Here is a 17,076-nt window from a genome sequence, read left to right as displayed (position 1 = left end):
TTTTCAGTGAGGACTTTCCAAACCATGCTTATTAGCTTTAAGGGCTCTCTTGAATTGATCTAAAAATCTTTCTCAGTACCCTTTTTGTGTTGAACACTTACATCTGAAACCTGTATTTCACGTTAAGATTACTTACTTCCACTCACCTAAATATGCAAATGTATATTTGAAATTTGTATATGAAAATTGTATATTTTATGTGAAAATACAATAATCAAGAGTTTTGTGATGTGTAATAAATTAGTAGTTTTATCATTATTTTGATTATAAAAACAATACATGTACATTGGGAAATTTAGAAAAGCACAAAGATGAAAATAAAGTACTTTTTTAAAAAAGGAAAAAACAAAATCAGTATCATGCTATACATAGAGCATTATAACCTGCTTTTACTTGTAGAGGTGAGCATTTTCTGGTCATTAATATTTCTACACCATGACTTTTACAAGTTGTATAGTATTGTAGCATGTGGATGTGTCATAGTTTATTTAGCTAAATCACATATGGTTGAAATTTTGTCTGTGGCCAGGTTTGGGCTGTTACAAACAACAGTTTAATTGATAATATCACAGATAAATCTGTGTGTAAACTTGGAGTTACTGCCTAACATAAACTCCTAGAAGTTGAAATTCTAAGAAAAATATATTCCCAGTTAACATACTCTAGAATGGTTGTAAAGTTTACCCTTTTACCAATAGCATCTGCTTTTTACTGGTCATTATAAATCTTTGATAGATTGAGAAGCAAAACATATTATTTTAATGTCATTATTAAGGTCATCATTTTAATCAAGTTACTAATGAATGATAATATTATTGTTTATTATAATAATATTTGTAGATGGCTTGGTCATATCTTTTATGTTTTCCTTTTAGCGTGATTTTATCTTTTTGATTAATTTATAGAGCTTTTTTACTTAGCAAGACTATTAATCCTTTGCTTTCTAATTTTGTTTATGTATATTTGACATAATATGTACATTTTTTTGGTAAAAGTTTAAAAAATTATACCACTTAAAGCCAAATGTGAAACTTAAGCAAATAAAAGCATTGCTATTCAATGAAAAGAAAAACATTATTGACTATAAATCTAAATAGTCCTACTTAAAATTTATGTAAGTTCCTAGAGAGCTTTCCTGGTGGCTCAGATGGTAAAGAATCCACCTTGGAGACTTGGGTTCAATCCCTGGGTTGGGAAGATCCCCTGGAGGAGGGTATGGCAACCCACTCCAGTATTCTTATCTGGAGAATTCCCATGCACAGAGGAGCCTGGCGGACCATAGTCTGTGGGATCGCAAAGAGTCGGACACAACTGAGCGACTAAGCACAGCATGGCACAGCACTGGAGACCTTAGATGCTTCTGTCCTTGGGATTTTGTAGTTTTCAGTTTTATTAAATAAAAAAGGCAACATTAAAATGTTTAAATTAAATTGCTTGTCCTTTTAAAGGAATGGTTGAAACCATCTTTGGAATTCTTTATACTAAAAGGAATTAAATAAGAAAGTTATGTGTTAACAGAGATATCATTTTAGTTTCTAAACAGATTTTTTTAACTTGTTTTGCCAGATTGGAACTTCACACTAATATTCTCTAATGCTTCCCCTTGCCATTATACTAAATGATATTACCTCTTTCCTTTCTGTGCTTAATCTTATCTTTTACCTAATTTCTTAGCTCTTATGAAGCTGCTTTAATTTATTACATAGGAGACTGATCTAAGAGAGTAATACCTAATTTTATCACCACTAGATGGCAGAATGGAATAAGTCAGATCTGTAAGTCTTTTGACAGTGTGTGTGTGTGTGTGTGTGTGTGTGTGTGTGTGTGTGTGTGTGTAACTCTTACTCCATCTTGTGATTGTGTGTGTGTGTGTGTGTGTAACTCTCACTCCACTCTTACTCCATCTTGTGGTAATATGTAATTATATCAATTACTCTTGCATTCCTAATAGTCACATGTTAACGGCTTGTGATTACCTTGTTATAGTGATGCCAAGCTGCTTAGTTATTAGTAAATAAATACAGATAAATTAAGGTTTGCTTATGATTAAAGATAAAAATGCTTTGGGTTTTTTGGTAATTTCATTAAAAATTTGTAGTACTTCATTAGCATTATTTGTGATTAACTCTTGAGATGTAAACAAAGCAAGAAAATTGTAAGATGTATCTGTTTAATTTGTCTAGTTAACCTAAGCTGTGTAGTTAAATCCTTCCTGAAACACAAGAAACTTAAAACTAGGTGGTACTTTTATGACTTGAACTAAAAGTTATCATGCAGTTAGTTGAATGGCAGAGCAAGAATTTGAACTCAAGTAGTCTGGCCCAGACTTCAAGCTCTTCATCTTAAAGAGACTGTTATTTAATAGCCTGAAATATTGAAACATATGAACCCTGACTCTAAAACTCAGAATGCTGTGATTCTTAATTATTATAAAATCAAGATTAGATTCTTGTGGTTAAGACTAATGTTGTTTTATCTTGGGCATCTTCTGTAGTAACGAGTGGTCTAGTGGAATAATTATATATATATTAAATGAGTCATGGTTAATGACAATATCATTCATGTGTTTCAATATTTTCCTAGAATTAGGTAAGGTAAAATAAAAAGTAAACATTTTATTCAGAATATGATTAGAAATTTTGCATTACATTAGAGTTATTGTCAACTACAGATATAAGATCCTGTACTATTTAGAAATAAGTGTTTTAATTTTTAAGAAGCTTGAAGGAAATATGCCACATGATTAATTAACAGGAAGCACCTCTGGCTTTAAAACGTGTACTTTTAAAAAAAATTTTCTGAATTATTTACAATGAGCCTTTTTAAATTTTTAAAATAATTTTTATTTTCCAATTTTTGTTAATATTTCATTTTGTTTTGCATGCTGGTAGTGTGACTCCGTAGACTTAACCTGCCAGGGTCCTCTGTCCTCTGTTCATGGGATTTCCCCAGGCAAGAATACTGGAATGAGTTGCCAAGTCCTTCTCTAGGGAATGAGCTTGCTTTTAACATGTCCAGTTAAAGACATGATTTGGTTAATAGACTGGTTTCTGCCAATACACTATACACATTTGCTTCAGATTTAAAAAAATCAGAATGTGCTGTTTTTTGTGTTGATTTTGTTTCTTCCAGGTAATAGGCCTACAAAACTGAATACCTTTCTCAGGGTGTTTTAAGGTATGTTAGACCTTCATTACAGCATGAACATAATCATAGTACTGTCATGTTTTTAATGTTAAAAATTTCTGGTTTCTAGTTGAGGGTCCTTGAGTATAATCTGAGACTGACTTTTAATGAGTCAATAGAAGGGCTTTGAGAGGGAAGGTCTGTGAGACCCCAAAACTTAATACGTAGGATTTTACATACTTTTGGGGGTAATAATGCATAGCTTTTATCAGATTTCTGTGAGGATTTATGATCCCAAATAAGTTTAATAACCACTTCTCTAGAAACAACTTATTTATTAGAAACATGAATCCTGGCTCCCCTCATTAAGTTACAGTCCTTCATCTACAAAATTGCACTTACCTCATAGTGTTATAAAGATTAAATGTAAAGCATTTAACACAGTAACTGACATGCAATAAGCACTCAGTAACATTAGCTATTATTAGGATTAAGAGCTGGACTGATTATCTTCACATTTGTAAAGATATTTTCTCCGGTAAACAGTGAATTTCATTTTAAATCTTCATGTGAAGTTAATTTATTTAAAACATTTTAGTCAGTAGAAAAAAGTGAGATTCCTTGTCATTGTTTTGTTGTCCTGGGATAATAACATATGAATACTTTTCTGCCTTTCTTACCTCCATGTGAGAAGCAGGGTGCTTAGATGCTGCTAAATTTCTGCTGACTCTGAACAACTGTCAAGGGTAGGAATTCCATGAAGCAGTCACCATGTCATAGATTTGATTATGGAAATGTCTCACTTTTAGTTCTTGCCTCTTTTTTTTAATTATTCAGTTAACAGTTTTGCTCATTGTGTTTTCCCAACCTCACCACAATCTGTTACTTCTGCCTCATCATAAATATCCAGTCCCTGAACAAGACATGAGAATCTGCCTTTCCATGGCCCATGCCTCTCCCAGACTCAGACACACTACAGTGACTGCCACACTGCCATTCATTGCCACTTACTTTCTTTTGTAAGAGGCAGAGTATACAGTGTAAGAGCCAAGGGAGGCATCGAAATATCTCACAAGTTTGTTAAAAACACACTTTTAGAGATTGCGTTGGGTCATCTAGGAACTACGGTGTAATGTAGTAGTTCTCAAGTTGGGGGTATGCCCAGGAGAACATAAATCCTTGCGGAGGAGTTTACATAGTTATAGATCATTTTAAAGGAATCAGTGTCCAGATTCTCAGGTTACATGAGTACTCTTTACTAAAATTGATTTATCCAATAATATGCTCGAGTTCCTAATAGTCTTTTTTCCTATGTTATAAAAGAAAGCCATTGCCCTTACCCATCCAAAATATTACTCTAGATGTGAAGGCCATCACGGGCCGCATAAAGGTTGAAATCTAATGATTTGTTGGGCTCTCATAAACTCATAAGACTTGCTGAATTTCTCCGCTTTATAAATACTTCTGTTAAGGGTAACAGAAGGTTTTGTGTGTAATTTTGGTTGGTGTTCAATGTGTTATTTAATGAGAGTTAGAACATGTTTTTACCAAATCATACAAAATGTATACTATAATTACTGTCGGTCCTCATCTAATTTCACCTGATAAAATGTTTAAAATTTTCCACTTCCTATTTATAAGATACATCATTTTAAAAATAGCTGCCAAGCAGATTTGTTTTTAGCTGGCGAAAACCTCTTTCATTAAATTTCATTAAAATGTTAGATCATGATTCTTCTGACGATAAGCATTTACCGTAAAACTTGTGGTGAGGATTGTCAAGTTATTTATCCAGTTCATTTCTCCTTCCCCTGGTCACACTGCATGCTCGTTCTCCTTCTGCTTTAAACTTGCCAGTATAACTGGTTCTGGATACTGAAAGGCAGAGGAGGTAAGGGGCACTACTTTAAGACCTGCTTAAGTGCCATATCCATGCTCAGTCTTTCCTTTTTTGAGTGTGTGGAAGCCACATGTTCAAGAAAGCAGAGCCTCCACATGGAGGAACCCGTGTCCCTATCTCTACTAATGTCTTATGAGACTCTATATTATAAAAAAAAATAGTCATCTATTAAGCCATCAAGAGCTTGGAGTTACAGTAGTTAGTATTATCTTTACTGATAATGAAAAGTTTACTACCTATGTATATATATTGTCTCAATCATTATGTATTATTTGTAATAATGACTCCAATACAGAAGAAAAAAAAAATGTTTGTCAAAGCCACTTATGGTCAGAAGGAAATAAAAAGTTTTAATTGTATACTTATTTTGTTGTAGATAAATATCTGATGTTCAATAAGACATTCAAACATTAAAATGTACTAGGATTAAAATCTGGAGAAAATGGAATGGAAATACAAGTTCAAGGGGAAAAGAGAAAGGTATAAGTTTTCTAAATGTTAAAGAAGAGCTTGCTTATACACTTTTTGAAAATGGATTTAAATATTATATTTGGATTTCATTGAATTTACTTAAAAAGTGCCTTGTGGTTTCGCGCCCTCCCCTGAGGCTGAGTCGGCGGGCCCTCCCCTCCCATCTACACTCCCCGGGGGATTCCTTTGCTGATTTTTGAACGTGATTTTAAAGAGTGAAAAATGATACTATGCGTTTTTATAAAAAATAGTGCCTGGAAAAAGTGATATTTATAACTTTGTAAGACTGTAGTTATAATATGCTGAAAGTTATGACTTTTGCAGCTATTAAATTGAAAAATTTTAAACAACTTAAAATTTGTGAGGGATACATACATTTATGAAAATTATCTTACAAGGTTTTCAAGGAAAAATGTTTGCACACTGATGGGAGGGGGGAAAGTGCAGACTCTGGAGTTATGTAGCTCTGCATCCAAATTTTGATTCTGCTGGATCAGTGGACAAGTTAGGTTAATCCATCTTTCCTTATTCTTCTCTAGTATTTAAATGAAAATACATGTAAAAATTCTATGGATGGAGAAGGAGCCTGGTGGGCTACAGTCCATGGGGTTGCAAAGAGTCGGATAGCATTGAGCAACTAAACAACAACATTTGGTGCTAACCTGCTCTTGCTATTAAGAATCTTAATGAGGAAAGAGGGGTAAATTAGGAGTTTGGGAATTTATATCTAGTTTATATACACTATTGTATATAAATAGATAAACGACAAGGTAATTATGTAATCTATAATGAAAAGTAATCTGAAAAAGCATATATGTATATGTAATAGCCACTGTATATGTATATGTAACTAGCCACTCCAGGTGAAAAACAATTTATCAAATCCCTTATATATGAGAGTGAATTTATTGGATACAGGGTGAAAAGATTTTATTTTGGAAAGGAGGGATAATTTTAGAGTGTGAAGCAAGGGAAGAAGCTCTGTTACATGACAAAATGGCACTGGAAGGGACCTTACTTGAGAGGATATTAAGGATGGCAGGGCTGTTTGTCAAAGAAAAATAAGAAGGAAACATAAATTTGCTTTAACTTACATTGTTGATTCTAGCCTACCATGCAATTAAAATAGCTCTTACATTTTAAAGTTACTCAAAAGATTGCTTTTAAGTTGGTGTAATTATTTTATATGTATCATAAATAGCATGTGCTTTATGAATCTCCTCCCTTGTGTGTGACTTCTATTTTAAGTAGATCCCAAGTGATGCCAGAGAATTAACTAGGTCAACTGCCACTTGTGTTTGTTTCTTTCGTAAATCTTTTAAATCTCTGAGAGAATTCAAGAGGTTAAGTATGGCAGTTCCTTTACCTGATACCTCTGATCACAGTGTGAACCTATTGACTCAGCAGATGAATGTTAGTCATCATGGCTGGCTGTGATGGCTATTGAACTGGGAAGTTCATGCCTAGTGACAGGGCAAATGCAGTACCTGGTGTCAGCCGACCTTTCTATTAAAATTTGGATTTATCACTAGAGTTCTTGCATTTAGGGAAGGGATCATAGAAAGTCAGAACCACATTATGAAAAATGTTAGTGTTGGTAGGAGTATAAACTGGTACAAAAGTTCTATGATTGAAAATTTAGCAATAGCTTTCAAAATGCTGTTATGCCATGTGTACATTAAAGTTTTTTTGTTGACGTATAGTTGATTTACAATATTGTATAAGTTTTAGGGATACAGCATAGTAGCAGTTATATGTATATTATATGTGTTCTTTTGCCTTATATGTTACTACATAACAATATTGAGTATAGTTCCCTGTGCTATACAGTTGGCCCTTGTTAGTTATCTATTTTATTTATTTTGGCTGCATCAGGTCTTAGTTGCACCAGGTGGGATCTTCGTTGAGGAATGTGGGCTCTCTAGTTGTGGCCCTCAGGCTCAGTAATTGCAGAGTGGCAGCTTAGTTGCCTGACTGGGGCTTGAACCTGAGTACCCTGCTTTGGAAGGCAGATTCTTAACCAATGGACCACCAGGGAAGTCCCAGTTAACTATTTTATACACAGAAGTGTATATATGTGAATCCCAGCCTCATATTTTGTCCCTCCCCCCACCTCTCTTTTCCTTTTGTTAACCATAAGTTTGTTTTCCGTTGTCTGTAAGTCTCTTTTTGTTTTGGAAATAAGTTCATCTGTTCTTTTTTTTTCCTTTTATATTCCACATGTAAGTGATACTATATGATATTTATTTTTTCCCTGTCTGGCTTACTTCACTTAGTATGATAATCTCTCTAGATCCATCCATGTTGCTGCAAATAACATTATTTCATTTTTTATGGCTGAGTAATATTCCTTTTTGTCCATTCATCTGTCCATGAGCATTTAGGTTGCTTCCATATCCTGGCTGTTGTAAATAATGTAGCTTTGAACATTGGAGTGATGTATCTTTTTGAATAATCCAGTTTTCTCTGGATATATTCCTAGGAGTGGGATCTCTGGATCATATGGTAGCTTTATTTTTAGTTTTTTAAGGAACTGCCATACTGTTTTCTGTGGTGGCTGCACCAATTTATACTCCCACCAACAGTTTAGGAAGGTTCCTTTTTCTGTACACCCTCTCCAGCATTTATTATTTGAAGAATTTTTGATAATGGCCATTCTGACCTGTGTGAGGTGATACCTTATTGTAGTTTTGATTTGCATTTCTTTCATTATTAGCAGTGTTGAGCGTCTTTTCACGTGCCTTTTAGCCATCTGTGTGTCCTCTTTGAAGAGATGTCTGTTCAGGTCTTCTGCCTGCTTTTTGATTGGGTTGTTTGGTTTTTTTTAAATATTGAGCTATATAAGCTGTTTGTTATGTGTACATTTTTTTAAGATTTTTTTTTTTTAAGTTCCTAAGCTTCACAATGCTAAGAAACTAAGATTTGTTACTTTGATTCATCTTAATATGTCCTTTTGGTTTTGCTGTAAGGTGACTAGTACAGCAATTCTATGTATATCTCTTCCCCATTTTTGGATGTTGGGATTTTACACAAGAGATAATAAATTATGTTTCTTTTTTTTCCCTCTTCAGTGCTCCAAACAAACTCAGGTATATAGAGTCAGAAAGGGAGCAAAATATCTATCACTTACTACTAACACTGACAACTGGGTTTAATACTCACACCTTTGCTCAAAAAATTAAACTTGCCCATCCAGAGACAAGTGGACAAATTCAGGCCTCTCCTCAGAGGCAAGAGACTCACCATTTAGAAGAGGAGAGGAGGTTAAGACAGAAAACTGGTTAGTTCTACATGGAATTCAACCTGGTAAGAGGAAGGGAGAGAGGAGCTGAGTGGGGCAACTCAGTTCTTTTGCCAGTCTCACCAGTCACTCGCACAGGAAGATTGAGAGCTGAGAGAAGCACAGAAATAACTTTCCAGTACAGACTCCTGGAGGGTTTTTAGTTTCTGCCCTGGGGAGTGGTAGCAATGCTGGGAAGAGGAGAGAGGCTGATTTCTCCTATAAAGACCCAGCACTGCTGGCATCCAGGGCTCTATCAGCTGTTAAACACCTTTACCAACTGCCCTCTCTCCTGATTCTCCTGCGTCATCCTGTCACACTGGTTTGATCACCGTCCCTGGCATGCCTTGCACAGCTTCCTGCATTTTGCAGTTTTCCTGGTCCCCTTCCCCCACCCCACTGCTGTCCATTTGCCTTTCCAGGTCCAGATCAAGCTCTCCCTCCCACAGCCCCTGGTCCTCTGAGCCCTTTCAGAACTTGTTCTCTGACAACACACACCAACCTTTCGCCTTCAGCATGTGTTGCCTGTCTTGTTACATTTCTCCTTTTGGCTCTAGGCTCTAGTTCCTGTGCTTTTTTCAGTCCTAAAATGATCAATTAAGGAAAGCTTAACTTCAAGGAGAAAAAAAAGAGCGACCCTGTGAACTATGTTTTATATGTGGGAAACAAAGATTTATAACGTGACTCATTTAACATTGCAAATACAATATAGAAGATAATGTGTAGTGGAGGGACTGAGCTGTTCCTGTCCAGGCTGTGGAACTTAGTGTGCAATGGGGAGAAATTTAATCTCTCTTCCCACTCCCATCTCCTGTTTCCCAGGATACTGTGGCAATTGTTTGTTCATAGATGCCCCATAAGCTCTTGGAGGCGGCTGAGAATTAAGTTGCTTATTAATTCATTTAGTCTTGACCTACATATGGTTGAATAATCACAGGGCCATCTGTCTTCCTTAATTAACATGCAGAGATGAGGAGATTTCTCCCTACCTTCTGCAGATCGTGTCTGAATCTTGTCAAGAGGGCCCCAAATGACTTGCTGCCAGAGTCCTGGTAATTGCTTATAGTGAAACCAACAGCTAATGGGAAGGGCTTTTGTTGTTTTCACTTGTTTTGTCTTTTTGAAAAGGCTTGTTGTGACTAGCCCTTGCTATTTCACCAGCCAAAGATTCTCATAAATGAGTATGCAATTGTATATTTCCTTTCAGGTTCAGGAGACAGAATAAGGGATTTTCCCAGATGCTTGAGTTTTATCTCCCACAGTCTTCTGCTTTTCTCACAGGGTCCTCGCTTATCTATATGACATCGATAGACTAAAGCAGTTATAAAGGCAGAAAAAAACCTTCCCTCTTCTCTTCTAGGTTCTTTGACATCCTAATAAATTAATGTAAAAGAGAAAAACAAAAGTGTAATAACATGTATACCTCCATGTACACATATATACATGGAAGATGCCCAGAAAAAGTAACTCACCAAAAGGTCAGAAGACCTCACTATCTTTAGCTAAATATAAAATAAGATGTTTAGGGTGAGGAGTTAGTTATGGGAGGTTATCAGGAAAAGTACAGTAAACAAGGATATTTATGAAAATTGAAGTCTTGCCTTTCTCCTGTGATAAGTTCCCAGAGATTTGGTGATCCTCCTCTTCCAGATATAAAGAGGGAGACACCCTTACAAATAAAAAATTTTCTAACATATATAAATGTTTCTTACAAAAAGCTGATTTCTAACTCAGTTTTCAGAACTTCTCTCACTTCTGCTATCAAAAAAACAACAACAATAGTTTAAGGACTTCCCTCACAGTCCTGTGGTTAAGACACTGCACTTTTACTGTAGGGGGCTTGGATTAGATTCCCTGGTCTAGAAACTAAGATCCCACATGCCACATGACACAGCCAAAAAAAAAAAAGAGAGAGAAAACAAAAAATAGCTTAAAATAGGTACATTTTGGGGCATCAAAATCTGTTCCCCTTCACAGCCTATTATGGAGTCTACTTTCTCTTGGTTGTTGACGTGAAATGTAATGGGTTAAAAAGATGCCAACTAAAACGATGAACTCATTCATTTTTTATTGTAGTATAGTTGGTTTACAATATTAATTTCAGGTGCACAACATAGTAATTCAGTATTTTATAGATAATACTCCATGCAAATTATTATAAAATATTAGCTTTATTCCCTATGTGGTACTTGATAGCCTTATAATTTATTTTATACCCAATAGTTTGTACCTCTTAATCCTCTTCATCTATTTTGCCCCTCCCCCAACCCTACTTGCCTTTAAGTGAAGTGAAGTCACTCAGTCGTGTCCGACTCTTTGCCACTCCATGGACTGTAGCCTACCAGGCTCCTCTGCCCATGGGATTTTCCAGGCAAGAGTACTGGAGTGGGTTGCCATTTCCTTCTCAAGGGGATCTTCCTGACCCAGGGATTGAACTCGGGACTCCTGCATTGTAGGCAGACAATTTACCCTCTGAGTCACCAGGGGAAGTGCCTTTGGTAACCACTAATTTGTTCTCTTTATCAGTCAGTTTCTGTTTGTTATCAGACCAAACTTGGTTCTGCTGTCCTTGGGCAGTGAAACCAATTGACTGACACTACATTGTGGTGAAGGAAAGTGCAGTGTTTATTGTAAAGTGCCAGACAAGGACTCTGGGGCAGCTAATGCTCAAAAAACCTGAACTCTCTGATGAATTTCAGGGAATCATTTTTAAAATCAAGATGAAGGAGGGGAGTTTCAGGATATGTGATCAGCTCATGCACAATTCTGATTGGTTGATGGTGAGGTAATAGGGTAGTGTCACAAGGGTTAGCATTATTAATGCTCAGGCTCCAATAGATCTGGGGGCTGTGTGCTCATGGTCATCAAGTAGTTAACTTCTTCCATTTGGTGCATCAGATACTGTTATCTAGGTACTTCAGAGAGGAACTAAAGACTCTGTGACTGCCATATGGCTGATTTACCATTTGAATTCTTACCCATTCTCCTGGCTCAACTGCTATTTTTATTGCTACATGTTCATATCCTTTCAATCATTGAGCCCGGCTTTTGTGACTTAGAAGCCTGGGAGACTGCAACTTTTCTAAAACAAGAGGCAGGCAAAGGACATGGGTGGATCTCCTATGTCTACAAAGCCTGCCACACATTTCTGTCACTTGAACCTCTGTGTACCTCTCCCCATGAGGTACGCAGGGGAGGTACATAATCTCCATTTTATAGATCAATAAAAATCAGTAAATTGAGCCTTTGAGAGATGAGATATTTGTTAAAGTTACTGCTTGTAAGTGCAGAGTTGGAACTAGAATCCTGATTCCGATGTGGAAAGCTCAGCATCTCTGTATTCCAGTGCTGAATTGAACCTCAGAGACACAGTTTGGGGAAAAGTAGAAAAGGATAGATTTATTGCTATGCCAGGCAAAGGGGCACACACTTAAAAAGCTATGTGTCCCAAGAAGAATTTGATGAGTTGTTTTATAGCAGTAGTTCAAGGGCAGTGTTGCTGACAAGATTAGTCTCAGGTCTCCTAATCTTGATGAGCTTCTCTGGTCCCTTTAATCTTGCCTCAGGTGGTTTCTTGGCTGCTGCTTCTTTGATTAGTAACTGTTTGATGGAACTCAGAAGGTCATGGAGGCTGGAGTCCCACCTACAGGGAATGGGGGACAAAAACACTTCCATGCCCAGAAGCCCCACAGGGTCCTCCTCAGTTTCACTTCTGGTCTCCTTACAAAGGGTTCTCCATATGCCACTTAATTACAGTACTGTAGCATCAGTTCATTTCAGTTCAGTCGCTCAGTCCTGTCCGACTCTGCGACTCCCTGAATCTCAGCACGCCAGGCCTCCCTGTCCATCATCAACTCCTGGAGTTCACTCAAATTCACGTCCATTGAGTCAGTGATGACATCCAGCCATCTCATCCTCTGTCATCCCCTTCTCCTCCTGCCGCCAATCCCTCCTGGCATCAAAGTCTTTTCCACTGAGTCAACTCTTTGCATGATGTGGCCAAAGTACTGGAGTTTCAGCATAAGCATCATTCCCTCCAAAGAAATCCCAGGGCTGATCTCCTTCAGAATGGACTGGTTGGATCTCCTTGCAGTTCAAGGGACTCTCAAGAGTCTTCTCCAACACCACAGTTTAAAAGCATCTATTCTTCGGCACTCAGCTTTCTTCACAGTCCAACTCTCACATCCATACATGACCACTGGAAAAACCATAGCCTTGACTAGATGGACCTTAGTCGGCAAAGTAATGTCTCTGCTTTTGAATATGCTATCTAGGTTGGTCATAACTTTTCTTCCAAGGAGTAAGAGTCTTTTAATTTCATGGCTGCAGTCACCATCTGCAGTGATTTTGGAGCCCAAAAAATAAAGTCTGACACTGTTTCCACTGTTTCCCCATCTATTTCCCATGAAGTGATGGGACCGGATGCCGTGGTCTTCGTTTTCTGAATGTTGAGCTTTAAGCCAACTTTTTCACTCTCCTCTTTCACTTTCATCAAGAGGCTTTTTAGTTCCTCTTCACTTTCTGCCATAAGGGTGGTGTTATCTGCATATCTGAGGTTATTGATATTTCTCCCGGCAATCTTGATTCCAGCTTGTGTTTCTTCTAGTCCAGCGTTTCTCATAATGTACTCTGCATAGACGTTAAATAAGCAGGATGACAATATGCAGCCTTGACTCACTCCTTTTCCTATTTGGAACCAGTCTGTTGTTCCATGTCCAGTTCTAACTGTTGCTTCCTGACCTGGATACAGATTTCTGAAGAGGCAGGTCAGGTGGTCTGGTATTCCCATCTCTCTCAGAATTTTCCACAGTTTATTGTGATCCACACATTCAAAGGCTTTGGCATAGTCCATAAAGCAGAAATAGATGTTTTTCTGGAACTCTCTTGCTTTTTCCATGATCCAGCAGATGTTGGCAATTTGATCTCTGGTTCCTCTGCCTTTTCTAAAACCAGCTTGAACATCAGGTAGTTCACGGTTCACATATTGCTGAAGCCTGGCTTGGAGAATTTTGAGCATTACTTTACTAGCATGTGAGATGAGTGCAGTTGTGCGGTAGTTTGAGCATTCTTTGGCATTGCCTTTCTTTGGAATTGGAATGAAAACTGACCTTTTCCAGTCCTGTGGCCACTGCTGAGTTTTCCAAATTTGCTGGCATATTGAGTGCAGCACTTTGACAGCATCATCTTTCAGGATTTGAAATAGCTCAACTGGAATTCCATCACCTCCACTAGCTTTGTTTGTAGTGATGCTTTCTAAGGCCCGCTTGACTTCACATTCCAGGATGTCTGGCTCTAGATGAGTGATCACACCATCGTGATTATCCGGGTCGTGAAGATCTTTTTTGACTGTAGCATCATGACCATTTATTTGTAATGTGACCACAAGCTACTGTAGGGGAGCAGAATTTGCCACCCTAAAATATATTTTGTTTTAAGCTGGTTATTTTCTGATAAACATAAACAGACATGGGAAGGACTCTGAAAACCAAGTAGGAATTGGCTTTTTGTAGGAGAAGGCAATGGCAACCCACTCCAGTACTCTTGCCTGGAAAATCCCATGGACGGAGGAACCTGGTAGGCTGCAGTCCATGGGATCGCACAGAGTCAGACAGGACAGAAGCAACTTAGCAGCAGCAGGAAACATTTACATTTGTAAGGGAAATCACCATTTGTAAGCAGCAGCAGCAGCAGCAGCTCCCTCTACCTAGAAGAGGAGAATGACCAATCTTTAAGAACTCATCATTGGAGAAGGCAAGGACTTAAAGCCAAATAAGTCTTACTCTCATTCCCTGTACTCACTTAACTTACTCTCCCCACCCTCAACATTCTCTTTAGCCTAGGGATGGTATTTAAGGTGAGGGCTTTGGCCATTTGGGCAAGTTAATCAGCTTTCCTGGGCTTCTCCCATGTACACATGTTGTGAAACATTTATTTTTTCCCTGTTAATCTCTCTTATGTCAATTAAGAATTAAAGAATTAATTAAGATCATCCCAGAGAACCTAGAAGAAGAGAGGAAAATTTCTTCCTCCTCAACACTGCACTAAACCTCTAGGAGTGCAGAGTAGACCTGCGTGATTAAAAAGGCATTCACTGGGACCTTGTCACAGGTGGAGAACTGTGAGGTCATGAGTTTGAGTTTTTCCCTTCTTGTCTTGAATGCATCTGCTACATATTCAAATCTATCTGCATACAGATTATGAGCTATCGAAGGAAACTTGGAAAAGAACAAAGTTGTAAGACTCATGTTTACCAATTTCAAAATTTCCTGCAAAGTTATTATCAAAACATGTGATACTGGCATGCAGATGTACATACAGACCAAAGGAATATATACAGAGCCTAGAAACGGTCCTCAGATATATAGTCTATTAATTTTCAACAGGGGTACCAAAATCATTTGATGGAGAAAGGACCATCTTTTCAAAAAATAGTGCTGGAAAAACTGGATATCCAACGTGCGGAAGAATGAAGTTGGACCTTTCTTTTATACCACATAAAAAAATTAACTCAGAATAAGTCAAAGACCTAAATTTAAGAGCTAAAGCTATAAAACTCTTAAAAAGAAAATATAGGAGAAAATCCTCATGGCTTTGGATTTGTTGATGGTTTGAATATAACACCAAAAGCATAGGCAACAAAAAATACATAAATTGCACACTATCAAAATAAACTTTTATGCATCAAATGATACTGTAAAAAGAATGAAAACATAGCTTACAAGATAGGAGAAGATACTTCCAAATCATATGTTTGATAAGAGATTAATGTCCAGAATATGTGAACAACCTTTATAATTCAACAGCAAAAACAGCCCAGTTCAAAAATGAGTAAAAGACTTGAATAGACATTTCACCAAAGAAGATAAACAAATGGCCAGTAAACATGTGAGATGATGACCAACATCATTAGTCATTGAGTGTGAGTGAGTGAAAGTCGCTCAGTCGTGTCCAACTCTTTTTGACCCCATAGACTGTAGCCCACCAGGCTCTCCTCTGTCCATGGGATTCTCCAGGCAAGAATACTGGGGTGGGTTGCCGTTTGCTTCTCCAGAGGATCTTCCCAAACCAGGAGCAAACCCAGCTCTCCTGTTTTATCTTATTTTAATTTTGCTTCCTTTTGGTCTTTACCCTATTGGTACCTTTGGGAACTGCACATATGTGTAACAGCATCTATCATACCTCTTCATTTTAGCTTAGGCTGGATTTGAAGAGCCAAAACAGGAAAACACTTAAGGAGACCTGAGACTCTCACAGAGAAATAAGCTAGAGCTGCTGTTTCTTTTAGCTTTTCTTTCCTGTTCTTTACTTCCCCTGGTGACTCAGAGGGTGAAGCGTCTGCCTACAATGTGGGAGACCTGAGTTCAATTCCTGGGTCAGGAAGATCCCCTGGAGAAGGGAATGGCAACCCACTCCAGTACTCTTGCCTGGAAAATCCCATGGACGGAGGAGCCTAGTAGGCTACAGTCCATGGGGTCGCAAAGAGTCAGACACAACTGAGTGACTTCACTTTTCACTTTTTTTTCTTTCCTGTTCTTTATTATTAATTTTTTTTAATGTAATCTCTCCTTTTATCAACCTTCATCATTTCATACTGTAAGAAAGTAAAATCACTAAAGGCAAATAACCTTATGAATCTGCTGAGTGTGAAGAGAAAAGGCCATGGTATAGATGAATGGATTAGGAGGGAGACACCTAACTCTAAGGGTTTACAGTTGATAAAACTTAGGCTTTGTTGTACAATAAGTATCATTATGTGTTACGCAATGACTGGGTACTGATTGCTTGCAGTGACACAACATAAGCAATCCTTCAAAATCAAGCATAAATATAACAAGAAAAAAGGCAATATGGAAAAATTCAGAAATGTCCAACTATTGCTATTTCTTGGGTGAAACTCTACTGATCAGTAGTTGGGTTCCCCCAACAAAGTGTGAAAACAAGAGAATTTTAGAAAGCAGCAGTTTTAAAGAAATGAAAGCTATGTAAAATGCCTTGCAGTCCTTCATTACATAGTTCATAAGTATGAAAAAAAAATTCTAGGCTGTTAATTCATAATTCTGGAAAATATTTTTGCATGTAGTGAATCTATAATAATAACTATTACACAGTCTCTCTCTCCCTTGCTCTCTTTATGAGAGACCCTTATCACAAAGTCTTCCCTGCATAGTCTCTGTGCCACCATTTGCTTCCAGTTGCTTCACAAGCCACTCTTAACCCACCCTTGGAAACTATGTATAAAATCCTTTAATGTGTGCTAACGATATGAGCATTTACACATCTAACCAATACATATTGAACC

This window comes from Capricornis sumatraensis, chromosome 17, assembly GCF_032405125.1.
Source record: "Capricornis sumatraensis isolate serow.1 chromosome 17, serow.2, whole genome shotgun sequence".
NCBI lineage: Eukaryota > Metazoa > Chordata > Mammalia > Artiodactyla > Bovidae > Capricornis > Capricornis sumatraensis.
The sequence above is the reverse complement of the archived record's forward strand: the minus strand, read 5'-3'. Positions refer to the sequence as shown.